The 12,376-nt window shown below is 53.2% G+C and overlaps 1 protein-coding gene across 1 annotated transcript in view; it reads right to left on the bottom strand.

The window, feature by feature from the left end:
• Positions 1-12,376, bottom strand: part of GSDME (gasdermin E) — a 47,394-nt gene that overhangs the window by 22,153 nt on the left and 12,865 nt on the right. The window lies entirely within an intron of this gene.

Below are 12,376 nucleotides of genomic sequence, written 5' to 3'. Positions count from 1 at the left end.
CCGGAGGGAACTCTTCCCCGAAAGCTTCCCCAGTCAGCACCGCCAGACCCCGCGCTGTGCCAGGACGCAGCACAGCTGGTGGGATTCGGGCCGGCTCTGCGCCTGCTCAGACAGGAATCACTGCGCAGCGGGGCCCCTGGGGCCACCAAGTGCGAAAACCCACCGTGTTTCAGTGTGATTCATTTACATGTATAATCCTACGTGATCTATGCATCCGAGGAGGTCCATGCTTTCTTCAGACTAAAAGGGTAGCAAAAAAGTTTAAAACCCTAGATCGGGGGTTTCACAGATGAGGAGCAAAGAGGCCCGGAGAGGGCGAAGATAGAAACCGAAGTCACACCGCTAAGTAGCGCAGGCTGGCATTTCCCGGCAGCCCCTGCCGTCGCTCTGGGTGAGGGCGCCCTGTGGCTAAAGGAGGGCTTTCAGCACTGCTGTGTCCATTTCCACACGGCAGTATCTTGCCTGTGTCACTGGGGGGGTCAGGGGGAGGTTTTATACCCCCGTCCTCTGGGAATTGTCTTGGGAATATCCTTACCTGCCTGTTCTCCCCGACCCAGCACCTTGCGCTTTTACAAAACACTTCCCTGGGACTGTCCCAATCCTCTCCATGTCGCCTGGGCCCTCTTAAGAATCGCTGAACAACATACACACACAGACACACAGACACACACACACACACACACTCTCTCTCTCTCTCTCTCTCTCTCTCTCTTTAGAAAGAGACTCCAGGAACCATTAACAGTGTCTGCCTCTTGCGTGGGGAACGCGGCAGCTGAGAGATCGGGGTGGGAGACTCCTGACCTTTGCTCTCTCCACCGTATGACATTAAAACCATGTGAACATATCAATTATTCAAAAAGTTAATTAAAAGTCCTTTGGACAGACTCCAAGCTCCGGGGGACACAGTCCCCTTACCTAAGACCCATGCTGTCCACCCCGTTGGTGGACAAAGGAATAAGTTATCACAGAAATCCTAAAGGCAGCAAGGGAATAAACTTCTCTCCCTGGTCCAGCCTGGGATCAAAACCCACAGACAAAAGAAACAGGGCAGGAGCTCCCCGACCAGAAAGGGAGCAGCCAGAGGCTCCGCGCCCCTTTCACGTATTTCTAAGGACAGCTCGAGGCGCCTCTCTCCTCCTGGCCGATGGCGCTATGAAAGCAGGCAGGAGGCCCCCGAGACAGGGGTCAAGTACAACCAACTTTACAGGGTTGGACCCAAAGGATCACATCTGGAGACAAGGGATCGGGGAACACACTGAACAGAAGGGTGCCCCTTCCTCACCCAGTGAGCCTGCTGACCCTCACCCCTTTCTTCTGAGGCCCCCAGCATTATCTCCGCCTGGCTGGGTTACCACCTCTTGTCTCAGAGCCTTGGCCTGCACATCTGCAAAGTGAGAACTGGCTGTGAGACTGACCTTAGTGAGGTTTGCATAAACTGACCTGCCCGGGACCCATCTGTAAATGTTTCTCTCCTTCCAGTATTGGCAGGAAAGCCAAATGAGGATCCCTCCCCAGGCTGGTCCAGGGCACGGCCACATTGCCCGGTGCCTCAGGACGACAGCCCTCGGCCAGGGACCAGGCGGGGCTCGGAGAAACACAGGCAGCACGGTGGCAGGAAAGCGGGGCTCGGAGCCTGGAGGCTGCTGGGGAGCAGGCGCAGAGGGGCCAGGGCACCAGCAGGAAGTGAGGTTCCTCCCCTAAAGCACGGAAAATCTCCCCAGGCCCAGCCCAAACGGAGCGGCCTCCTCCCTCCCACCAAGGCTTTAATTTCTATTGTCTTCTTTCTCAGGCTTTGAAAGCCAAACTGTGAACTCACAGAAGAAACCCACAGAAGACATCGAAAACGCCAGCAATACCCAAAGAAGGAGGAAAGCCGCTTTCTCTTCCAACACCATGATGCAGCCCCAGGTCCCCACCAGAGACAAGCAGCCTCACGCAGACCCCCACCCCCAAACTCATCATTCTGCTCCACGCATAACTGAGCCCGGCTATGTGCCAGGCACTGGGCCGGCTGCCGGAGCTGTCTCTGTGAGCGAGGCCAAGGACCCCGCTGGCCTGACCCTTCGGGGTAACAGCCCTCGATGATAACCTGTCCTGGAGGAGTAGCTCCGATGGCGCTCCCATCAGGCTCCCCCACTTCAGGTGCATCACAACAGAGCAGGAGCCATCAGCTTCGGTCCAGGCAGCTATGGAGACATTATAAAGCCCCAGGGGCCCCAGACATTAATAGCTATGAAATAAAAACCAGTTTCATCTCAAGCATCCCCTCTGATCGATCCATCCACGATCGCTGAGGGTCCAAAGACTGACTCCAGACAGGGAGGCAGTGAGGGGCAGGGGAGCCATGGCCGCTTTGCAATGTCTGCCTCCGCGGGTCTGGGGGGAGGTGGTCCTGGTCGCCCGCATCTAATCCGACGTCTGTGCTGGGACACAGACACTGTGCTGCCCCTTCGTGTCTGAGAGACTAAGAGACCACGGGAGACCGGCTGAGTAACGTGGCACGTTAGTGGCAAAAGTCAGGACGCACACGTTCGAACTCAGGGACCCGTGCTCTTTCCACCACACAGCTCTAAAAGCCAGCAGCAAGAGGCAGGCACAAATGCGCTCGGAAGAAGCGGGACGAGATGGCAGAGCTCACACCTCCCCAGGAGCACAGGTGGTGGCCGGCCTGCTCCTGTGAGAGCCTTAGGCAAGAATGACTAACCCACAGAAAGGTAGGAATATATTGGTGATTGAACCTTTAGCGAGGGCAGGGGGTTCTGGATGGAAGGAGATGAAGGGATGAGCAGAAGAACAACATACACGCGTAATCCACAGACACAGACGAGGGTGTGGTGATGGCCAGAGGGAAGCGGGGGTGGGAGCTGGGTGGAGGCGGACAAAGAGGTGGGGGGAGGGGAATGGGGATGTCGCTAATAGTGTCAACAATAAAAATCTTAAAAAAAGGTAAAAGAAAAAAAGCTTCAGTGACGTAGGCATTTCTCCCAAAGGCATGGGACTTACTGGCTGACGTGGCAGTGAAACAAGCGTGTGTCCACGGACCAGCTGCAGAGTTGAAAAACCAGAAAGGCAGCTGAGATTAGGCCACTGCATGCTGCCTGTGAACTTGGCTTTGCTCTTCTGACATTTCCTTAAGCCGAAGAGCCTGCTTCTCTTTTGAAAGCCAGCCGGCTCCAGCCACAGACCCCATACAGCCCCATCAGGCTGAGACTAGAGGTTAATTTCAGTAGCTGCCTCCTAGAATCAGATGCCTGTGCCCATCTGCCTGTGTACCCCACAGGGGTCAGGACTTTCCCCCTTTAAAGTCTGCAGGCTTCTAGAGAAGGAATGGGAGGAAAGCAGCCCCTCAAATGGGTCTGCTGCTCCTATAGGCACTGCACCAAGCACGCTGGCCCCAAGGCTCCGACCCTGAGTGCCGGCCACCAGCCTCCCACCCCAGCGGAGGGTAGGTCCGGAAGCCTAGGGCTGAGGGGCAGAGGGGGTGCACTCAGACACACAGATGAATCTCTGCGTGGGTCCCGGTGACTCCATTGCTCTCAGCAGTGGGTAGGGTTGGGTGGGTTATCCATGGCGGCGATCTGACCACCAAAACCTGAGGAGAAGTCTGTTGGGGGTTCCCAGGACCCCCCAACAGAGGAGTTTCATCTCTCTTAAAATGAAGCACAAGGAAGAAGCTGATGGGGGACTCAAGAGCTGGAAAATTTTAGTTTAAGGGGATAGTTAATAAGCCTAGCGGTTACCGCAGGTGAAAAGCTACTGTTTCAGGAACTGCAGGTGTACGCCCAGCCTCCCCCGCTCCCCCTCCCCCGACTCCAGGAGACCACGAGCAGCTCCACCTTTGTGCCCCAGGAGAGACCATAAGTCATCAAGGTGGTATCCCGGCCACTATGTTCCAGGGACAGTCAGTCAGTCCACCGCCCAGGACGCAGATAAAGAAAATGACCAGTCCAAGGATGAACGGATGTTCGGGAGATTGCCAGGCTGCAGCTTTTATCTGATTAACCTCCTTTCTGAATTCCAAATCCTTTACCTAGACTTTTGCCCCCTTATAAAAAAAAAAAAAAGCTGGCTTGAAAGGAGAGGACAGTCTGTTAAGACAACCCCCCCCGTCTTCTTAGATCGCTGCCCATCTAAATAAAGCGCCCATAAAGATTCAATCCCTATCTCTGCTTATTGGGTCTGGTAGGTGACAGGCAGGACGAATGCTGGCTTTTCAGGTTTCAAAACCCCTTTCCTGCCTTACTGTCCTCAATGCAGCCATTTGGGGACCAGGAGAACTAGGCCGCGAAGACCAGCAATGCAGGGAGGCTGCCACAGGGGGGCTCCACTGAGCTGCTGAATTCACCATCCATCATTAACAGGTTAAGGGCGATTCACCCACCCGTGGGGTGTTTTCCTCTGTGAGGTAATTACAGATGTTCTTTGCAACTAAGGACACCCGACTGGTTCACGATATTACTGCCACCCTTATTTCACAGAAGGGCATGAAACAGAGAGAACTCATAGCCAGGGACCCAAAGGTGCACAGCCAACCAAGTTCTCACCAGGGCAGCGAGGAGAGCACAGCTGAGCGTGCAGATTCCCGAAGCCCCGCGTTTCTCTGCCTTCCTTCTCCCTCCCGGACCTCCCCTGGGCCCTGCATGCAGAAGGCACTTAATACACGCTTGTTAAGGGACAAGGAGTCTTTCTGCTCACTCCTCCTGCGAGAGCTCCCCAGAGACCGGCAGCAGACCGGCTCAGAGACGGAGCTGTCGCCCAGGGGGGCCGGCGCCTCCCCGCGGCCCTCGAGTGTCCGTTTCAACCGTGAAGGGAACTTCCCGCACGGCGGAGCCGCCCAGCCGGGAGCCGGAGCCGGAGCCAGGAAATCCCTGGAAATCTGACCTTCGGCGCCGCCCGGGGCCTCCGCTGTAATGTGCTCCACTTGGCTGTGACTTCAGGATTCTAAACTGCCTGGGGAAAACACACACACACACACACACACGCACACACACCAGAATCCGGGCACAGTGCTGAGGGCACACGATTACCAAAGGGTCCGGGTGACTCCCACGTGAGAGCGCCCCACCTCTGCTCACATTGCCGTCATATAACGCCTTATCTCACTCGTGCACCTCGAAGAAGCAACGAAGGACAAAGGGAGCCGTTGTGGACTTTCGCCCTTTGGGACGCAGGAGCCTCAGCTGGTCTGGAAGCCGAGGAGCCAGCCAGGCTGGCGCGGAGGACGAGTCCGCGCGGGAGCCCCTCGGGGCCGTGCTCTCTTCCCGAGCTCCGCGTCAGCGGCCGGGTTGGGGAAACCGTGTGTTTTGCGGACCTGGACTTCAATCCTGAGTCCAGGCAAATTAATGTTTTGCATCTCAGGCTTCTTCGATGTAAGAGAAAGATGAACCCAGTATTCTTCCGACCAAGCAGTGTCCACTCTGCTGCAGGCCCCGTGCAGGGCCCGACGGTGCATGAGAGGGCGTTCCAGGAGGGACGGAGATTGGGCCGTCGGGCGTTACAATGCACATCATCACACGGTGGGGGGCTGGTGCCCCAAGAGGGACGCCGGGAGGTGGTGCGGCTTCCGAAAGCCGGGGGTCTTCTCTGCGGAGCTGGCCAGGGAGGGAGGGGGAGTGGGTCTGTGTGTCTGTGTGGGCAGGAGGCCTGAGGAGGCTCCAGATGAGGCTGGGAGGTGAGAAAGAGCCCAGGACATCAGTCCCAGGAATTGAAATGAGTCTGGGGCACTGGCCTGGAGGGGGGAAGGGAGAACGATGGGAAATAAAGCTGAAGGGCGAAGGCAAGGACTTGTCCGGCAGAGGCACTGTGCGATCCGAGGACAGTGGAAGGCAGAGCCCAGAGCCGGGCAGTGACACGATCTGATTGGCCGCCGTGTAGAGAAGTCCCTGGAAGGGGTGAGACCAGGGGCAGAACCATGGGCCGGGAGCCTCGTGGACAGCGGGTAAGAGAGCAGGTGGAAGGCTGCACCAGCGTCGGGGCTGTGAGGCTGGGCCGGGGGACAGGTAAGACTGGTATCTAAGAGATACACTCGTCCAGAGAGAGACGAAGTGTAGGCCAAAGGTGAGCAGGAGCCGCGTCTGATGCTCGGATTTCTGGCTGAGGCGACCGCACCGATGCCTCGCAAGCCAGCACCTCCGGGGGGTGGGCAGAGAGGCGGTTCACAGGGAAGATGAGACCCTCGGTGAAGGGCTCCACCCACGTGTCCGTCTCTGGGTGAAAAGTCGGGGTGGCATGCACATCTGCTCCCCTGACTCACCCCAGCCCGCCCACTGTTGTATTCTGTGTCTCAGCCATTCTAGAGCATAACGTCTCTGAAATCAGGATGTTTTGGAGCTGCCGGGTCACACAGTTTGACTGGCAGCGCCCTTTCTCAGTGGCACACGAAACAGTGGAGTGTCCGACCGGGCACGATGTCTTGGGTGTGATGAAATCATGAGCACGTCTATCAACCTCAGAAGAAAATAGCACTCGAGTGTCTTTCCTTAGGACGTAGGTCCCCACCTAGTTCCAAATGGACTGGAAGTAGCCTTTCAAAGTAAAACACATAGGACAGCACAATTTCTCTAAAAAAAGACAAAAACCACGCCCAGGATCACATGCTGCAAAGAACCCCCAGAACGCCCTTCAGTCCCGCATGAGGGGTTATCGGCTGTCTGCCGTTGCCTTGCGGACAGAAACAACCAAAAGTCAAACGAGCTCCCAAGTGCTCCCAGTCCTAGGAACTGAGACCAAAACCAGGAGACAGAGTGATTTAGAAAAAGGTGACAATAAATTGACTGACTTTCAGATGGCACAGGTGGGTGTGGCCCAAAAGGTCTCAGAAAAGGCATCTTTTCAAAAGAGTGGATTTGACGGGACCGGGGGAGCTTCATAGCAGCTCTTCGCACAAAGACTAGGATGAGAGACCAGGCCTGTGAACATCCTACCGCTGCTGCTGTTCAGGACTCCCTGCGACTTCCTTCGAGAATTGAACAAGCATCCCCCGCAACAAATGAAACCTGCAGGGAGAGCGTGCCTGACTTCCCGACTGTTTCATGGCACCATCCGGGTCCACAGCTACCTGCCTGGGTCCACAGCTACCCGTCTGGGTCCACAGCTACCCGTCTGGGTCCACAGCTACCTGCCTGGGTCCACAACTACCCATCTGGGTCCACAGCTACCTGCCTGGGTCCACAGCTACCCATCTGGGTCCACAGCTACCTGCCTGGGTCCACAGCTACCCATCTGGGTCCACAGCTACCTGCCTGGGTCCACAGCTACCCATCTGGGTCCACAGCTACCTGCCTGGGTCCACAGCTACCCATCTGGGTCCACAGCTACCTGCCTGGGTCCACAGCTACCCATCTGGGTCCACAGCTACCCATCCGGGTCCACAGCTACCCGTCCGGGTCCACACTCACTTTGGAGAGGCCGGGGCGCTGCCACAGGGAGGAAGCAAAAGTCTCTGGCTTTCGCCGGAAGTACTGGGTCGGCCAAAGAGTTCGCTTTTTTTTTTTCCCCTTAAGGTGGCTCTAGTAGTGCTTAGTTGTCTTTAACTTCCTTCGAAACAATTTTGTTAGATTGTATCGTGACAGCTGTCACCAGGCAGTTTTAAAAAAACTTATCAAAATTGGTGGATTTTTGTGTAGCCATCTGGTAATATTGAAGATGGAAGAAAACAGGCAACATTTTCAGCATGTTATGCTTTGTTGTATCAAGAAAGGTAAAAACAAAACTGAAATGAAAAAAAAAAAAAGGATTCGAGCACTGTTTGGAGAAGGTGTTGTGACTGACCGAATGTCCCAAAGCTGATTTCCAGAGTTTGGTGCTGGACATTTTTTACTGGACGATGCCCCACGGTTGGGTAGGCCAGTTGAAGTAGACAGCAATCAAACTGAGACATTAATTGAGAACAATCAATGCTCTACCACAGAGGAGATAGCCAACACAGTCAACATATCCAAATCAATAACTGTTGGTGAAAGTGAAAAATGTGCCTTTTCTTTGATGGAAAAAACTAAACAGACTTTTTGGCCAACCCAACACTTCGTCCTTGCTTCCGTAGTGAGGCTGAGGATGGGGACCATGCGGCCCCTCCGGAGGGGGGGGACAAGCCTCCAAGAGGTGGGCACCAGAAACGCGATGTGTCAGAAACCCCGTGGACTTCAGTCCACTCCCCGTCTGACACTCAGCACCTCCCCGACCCGCACGAGTGCTGAGTCACACTCCCCCCCTCCCCACCGCTCTGACCTTTCCCTGGCTTTTGGAGCCAGGCTCCCTGTGGGACTAGTCATCAGAGCAGTACCTAGGGGCCTGTTCACAGGCCACAGTTAACGAGAACCTGCCACGTGCCAGGCACTACTCTACGTGCTTTGTTTATATTCTCTCATTTAATCCTCCCAAAAATACCTGGGGAGCGCTAATGCCTTTTTATTAACGAAATCCTGAATAGTGGAGGCAGACGAAGATGGCTCCTATGTCCTGGTTTAAAGACAAAGATCTCTTTTAAGTGGGGGCAGGTGGTATATTAGTGCTTGTTATACCTTCTGATTCCACCCCCAATTTTCTCCATGGCATTAAATGAGCCTGAAGTGTACCGCTCTGTAATCAGCCTAAAATACCCCCACCCACCTACACCAGGAGAAGAGCAGGGGGAGATGGGGCTAGCTGCTCCCACCCCCACACCTGGGGCCCTGCACCTGGTTTGTTTTAGGTGAAGGCTGCCCCTGAAGGGACAGAGAGAGAGAGAGAGAGAGAGAGAGAATGAACAAAAGGACCAGATTCAGGGAACTCTCGTGCTCCCGGTGCATGTGGCCAGAGGTCTTTAAGTTGCTAGACACAAGCTTTATTTATTAAGACTAATGGTGCCAGCACCGAGTTGAACACAAAGACAAATGGAATGATTTTCAAACCCTCTGCTGGCCACAGGGCAATTTATCAAGTAGAAAAGAAGACCAGCTCCCACCTCATTGGATGGGGTTTTTTCAAGAAAGACAGGACCTCAAACCCCTCCCCTCAGAAACACCTGCCTAAAGTGAGGAGCGACAGAGTTCGGAGACAGACTCCTGAGGCCATGGTCAAGGCTGTAGGGAGGTCAAAAGGAGGCCCTGGAAAGCAGCAACACCTAACGTTTTTCTGTGTGTACAACTCATGGAATTTGGAACTATTTGGACAGAAGGCTTGGAATTTCATTTTTAAATACTTTAAACAATTATGAAGGTTTATCATGGCCATACCATTGCTTGCAAAATGTCCTCCATAAAGAACCAAGCTTCTCATCATCATGTAGTCATAGAAAAATGTGAGCGGCTTTAGCAAAATTTGCTTTACATTACAACAAAGAATGAGAGTGAAATCTGCCCATCGACTAAGACCCACCTCAACCCCGAAATAGCCAGCAAAGCCCACGATGGCGCCCTCCCCGGAAGCCGGCCGGGATCGAGCCCCGAACACAAAGGGAAGGAGCTGACATTTCAGCCGGGAGAAACCCTCAGAGACCCTCTAGTCCAGCTCCTCCTCCTGCAGGGGCGGAGTGGAGGCCAGGGCGGAAGTGACATACCAAGCCTACAGAACTTACTTAACCAGGAATAAACTTCCCCAGACCCCAGGAGATTAGAAGCAAGTAATAGTGGCAGAGATGGGGTGAGTGTGGTGAGTATTCCTAAGGCGGTGACACATGACCACTATGTGACAATGGAAGACAGGCAGAAAAAAACTAAAGCATTTATTACAGGAGTATGTTGGATCTTAAGAACAAACCATGAGCCCTGGCTGGTGTAGCTCAGTGGATTGAGTGTGCACCTGCCAACCAAAGGGTCGCTGGTTCGATTCCCAGTCAGGGCACATGCCTGGGTTGTGGGCCAGGTCTCCAGTTGGGGGCACATGAGAAGCAACCACACAATGATGTTTCTCTCCCTCTCTTTCTCCCTCCCTTCCCCTCAAATAAAATCTTGGGGGGGAAAAAAACAACAAACCGTGAATGTGAGTCATTACAAAAGCTCGGTTGGCTGGTGTGTCATCTCGTACACCCAAAGGCTCTGGGTTTGAGTTCTGGTCATGGCACATGCCCAGGTCGCTGGTTTGATATCCTCAGGTGAGAATTTTTTTTATAAAGATATTTTAAAAATAGTGTCAATAAATGTGTTCTTCTTCTTTTTTTTTTAAGAGGAGAATTACTTGATCTATCTTAGCATGCTTTCCATCCAGAATGTTTTAAGACCAACACAGCACTCCCATTCGAAAGCGCCCGCTCCCGGTGTCTGGAAGGTTAATTCCTGTGGAGTGCCTGCGTGCCCAGCGATGCCAGATGGGAGTTACATACCCATGTACTTGCTGCTTCTAGAACAGGTGAAGTTTGGTTTTGAGATGTGCACATATCTCGTGGACAATAAAGCTAACACTCTGAAATCTGAGGGCTAATATAACTTGTATACAGATGACAACTTATCTAAATGACCTGAAATAAAAATAACTGGCTGCAAATAAGCCCTCGAGAACGTACAGCACTTATGCGTTACTAACTGCCACTCCCAAGGCCATGCATGTGTGCACAGCGTCTCAGCAATCTGATGACCCTGCCTGCAGGCGTCCACAGACAGGCTGATGGTGCAGATAAGAAGCTATGACCCAGCAGAGCAGCAGGAATGGCAGCCCTACACCCCTCTGTCCCTTGGTCCACAGAGTCAGCCCTCCCCGCCCTCCCTGGAAGCGCCCTGTTACCGCTCAGCAGCAGAACAAAGAAGAGGTGACCCTGCGATGAGACACGTCTTCCATTCCTGGACTTTAAATGTGTCCCCGGTGTCTCTGCCCCCCTGCCCTGGCCATCCCTACAATAAACAGGGTTTCTGGAGACCCTCCCTAGGTGGTCGCATCCCCTTGTGTGGACTCCTCCTGGTTAGCAGACCTACCCACCCACGTGGGCTTGCTCAGGGTGATGCCCAGTGCGCTGTACACCCGCCCGGCAGCCTCGCCAGGACCCAGATTCATGCCTCTGTCTTTCCGTCCCCTGCCGTCATGTTCACTATGTTCTCCTTGGCCAGTTTCTTTACCGCACAGTTGCTTCAAGCATGACTTAAGGGAAAGAACAGGAGTTTTGGAACCAGGAAACCCTGGGTTGAACCCCAGCTCCGGCACCCACATCGAGCTCTGGGGCTGAGCACAAGCTACTTCCCCTCACTGAATCTTAGATTCTCACAAGTAAAAGCGACACAGTGCAGAGTAAGTGAGTTAACGCCTATAAAGTGCCCGGCACACAGTAGGTGCTCAGTGGACGCCCGTGTCCCCACTTATAACTGCCGGCCCTGGCATCTTTCTCTGCAAAATGTCTCCTCCCAGCTTGGCTCTCTGGCTTCTCCCCATGTGCTTCCCATGGGCACCGCCTTCTCCACCTGAATCAGAAGGAGCATCTGAACAACTAAGTGCATTGGGAAATGGGATTGTAGAGCATTGCCACACTATGGCTCTTGAAGCAGAAATTACAAGACTGCAACACAGGGTCAGGCTGGACAGGGCAGTCCGAAGATGAAGGGGACAGAGGCCCCTGGACGCTCACACCCTCCGGTCCCGCTTCCCCTTTATTTGCCAGACCCAGCTAACAAAAACGCAGGATGCCCAGTTAAATTTATTTTCAGGGTAAAAAAAAAAACAAGTAAAAAACCTACTAAACGGGAGAATAATTTCACCAATGATACATCCAATAAGGAGTTGCTACCCAAAATATGGAAGTAACTTATACAACTTAGCACCCAAAAATAACCCAATTAAAAAATGGGCAGAGGACTTGGACATTTCTCCCAGGAGGGCGCACACATGGCCAGTGGACAGGTGAAAAAAAGCTCAACATCACCAATCATCACAAAACTGCAAAGGAAAACCGTAATCCGATATCACCTCACACCTGTCAGGATGCCCACCACCCATAAACCGACACACACGTGCGGCGAGGATGTGGAGAAAGGGGAGCCCTCGCCCACTGTTGGGGGGAATGCAAAACTGGTGCAAAGCAGCATGGAGGTTCCTCAAGAAATTAAAAATAGAACTTCTTATGGCCCAGCAATTCCACTTCTGGCTATTTCTCTGGAGAAATCCAAAACACTAATTAGAACAGACATATGCACCCCTATGTTCATTGCAGCATTATTTATAAAGATCCGAGATATGGAAGCAACCTTAGTGTCCGTGGGCAGATGAAGTGATAAGGAAGAAGTGGGGGGTGTGTGTACATACAGATGACATATATATACCTTTATGGCTGAGATATATACCCATATAACTCAGCCATAAAAAAGAATGGAATCCTGCCATTTGCAACAACATGGATGAACCTAGGGAATATTATACTAAATGAAATAAGTCAAACAAAGAAGACAAAGAGCATATAATTTCACTTACATGTGGAATC

The sequence above is a fragment of the Phyllostomus hastatus genome, unplaced genomic scaffold, assembly GCF_019186645.2.
Source record: "Phyllostomus hastatus isolate PE091 unplaced genomic scaffold, TTU_PhHast_1.1 phas_scaffold_78, whole genome shotgun sequence".
NCBI classification, from domain to species: Eukaryota; Metazoa; Chordata; class Mammalia; order Chiroptera; family Phyllostomidae; genus Phyllostomus; species Phyllostomus hastatus.
The sequence above is the reverse complement of the archived record's forward strand: the minus strand, read 5'-3'. Positions and strand labels throughout refer to the sequence as shown.